Source organism: Typopeltis vanoorti, chromosome 1 (assembly GCF_054136105.1).
Source record: "Typopeltis vanoorti isolate ZY-2024b chromosome 1, IOZ_Tvanoo_1.0, whole genome shotgun sequence".
Classification (NCBI taxonomy): Eukaryota; Metazoa; Arthropoda; class Arachnida; order Uropygi; family Thelyphonidae; genus Typopeltis; species Typopeltis vanoorti.
Window position 1 is genome coordinate 42,743,655 of NC_143549.1, and position 2,250 is coordinate 42,745,904.

Sequence of the window (2,250 nt, forward strand, 5' to 3'; positions counted from 1 at the left end):
AAACCCTAAAGAGTTCTTTTGCTAGGAGGAATGATTATGGAAGGATAACTTGAAAAGTGCTGATGGTGAGGGGGAGGTAACAGAACTAGACCAAATAGTTGAATTACTGAGTGAGTATTTTGTAGGAATGTGCCATCTAGGTGGGTGATACTGCAAAATCACAATCTAGGGGGTGATATTGCAATGTCAGATATGACAGAATAGAGGTGCTTAAAATGTTGCAGAATCTCGATATGAACATAGCTACGGGATTAGCTGGCATATCAATGCATTATGAGAATGTGCAAGAGAATTATCATCTCCTCTGACCAAGCTGTGTACTTCACGCCTAAGTACTGAGAAGGTGCCAATGGAGTGGGAAGAGGACAAAATAGATAACAAGTAAAGGAGACTTTAAGATAGAAGTAGCATATTATAGGTCAATCAGCATCTCAGGAGTTTTGGTTAAGGTAATGGTGAAATTTGTGAAAGACAGAATTCAGGACTGGGTGGATAGGAATATGATACTGTATAAGGTACAACATGGGTTTTTTTGTGAAGGGTGTAATTTGCTTACTTTTTATAATCAACTAACAATGAAGTTGGATAGGGGAAAGAGTTACTTAGTGATATTCTTAGACTTTAAAAAAGCATTTGACAAGATCTACATAGAACTCTATTGCATAAATTGGAGCAAATGGGGATGTATATGAATCTGGTGATTTGGATTAGATGGTGGCGGCGATGAACAGATATCAAAGAGTGGTTTATAGAATAGCTGAGTCCAGGAAAAGTCAAGTGACCAGTAGTGTACTCATGGCTTAGTACTTGGTCCTTTGTTGTTTGTAGGAAATGATATGGTGAATGAAAGTGATGCAGAGATCCTGAAGGAAGACTTAAACAGACCAGCAGTATGGGCAGAGGTAAATGGCTACCAGTGCTCTGGAAAGAGACCAGAAGCAGTGTACTATATCAATAGAATTGAACTGCAGGAAACTGAGGCCAAGGATTGGGTGTGATTGCAGAAATGGAGTTGAACTTTGGAGGGCATATTGCAAAGATAACCTAAACAGCACCATTTGATATGGTTTTTGAAGAACACACTAACAAGCATGGATAGAGAGGTTACTGTTCCCCTATATGAGGCTTAATAAGGTCACATCTGGATTAGTGCAGCTTTGCAGAGAGAATCCAGAGGTGAGTGACAAAGATTGTGGGAGGTCTGTGGAATGCTCCTTATGAGAAAAGATTGATGGTCTTTAGGTTTCAAAAATTAACTGATATTCAAAAAAGAGGAGACATGAAGATTTATAGAGTTAACACTGAAGTTCAGTACATGACAAGAAGGGAGAGTAGTTACCAGTAAAAGTTATGTAAGAGTGTGATCAGCAAGAATGTTAGGACTAGATTTTTTGCTTGAAAGATGGTGAATGCACGGACTGGATTATTAGAGGTGGTTGTGGATGCTCCATCAGTCAACGAGCTTAAGCAGGGGTATGATGGGTATTGTGTGAATGATAGATCTTCTGTGATCAGTCTTTTGATTCCATAACCTGTATAATAATAGTAATAATCAGAAAGCAGACCTATGAATAAAACTGAGTAATTTTAGACTGGATACAACATGCCACATTGCAAACTAACAGGTAAAAAAGACATACATCCTACATGTAAGAGTAACATACAAACCAAAAAATAACATGTTATTACTAAAACAATTATTATAAACTGATTGTTATTATTTTATGACTTTCATCAATGAAAGGCTTTTGTAAGATTATAGTATTTGTAGTGTGGGTGGGCTAAGGATTTTTATTTTATTTTATTTTATATTTGTTTTGTATTTTTATTTATAATTTTAATTTTATAGATGGCTTAAAAGTAGCATTAAGATTATAATGGTATAGAATTCTATTAATTTTATCATTTTTTAAATTCTTGTTGAAGTTTTTAGGGTGTTAAAAAACATCTCCGTGTTAAAAAAACATTTGTTAAAAAGGGGTGTTTAAGGGTCAAAGCTGTATAACTGAGAGGAGACCTCCACATAGCCTTTAAAGGAAAGCGGAGAACCGACCAGGGCTTCTGACCTAATGTCCAATCCTCACCTTCTCGTGGTGCACCCTGTTGGGTATCTACTTTGATACTGAACGAACGAGGATGGGCTGGCAATTTGGTATTTAGCCGACCAAATTGTATTCTTATTGGTTAAACCAAAATAAAAAATGATGGTAGAGCATGACAAAATTTCATGATGGCTGAGGCATCGCCCGG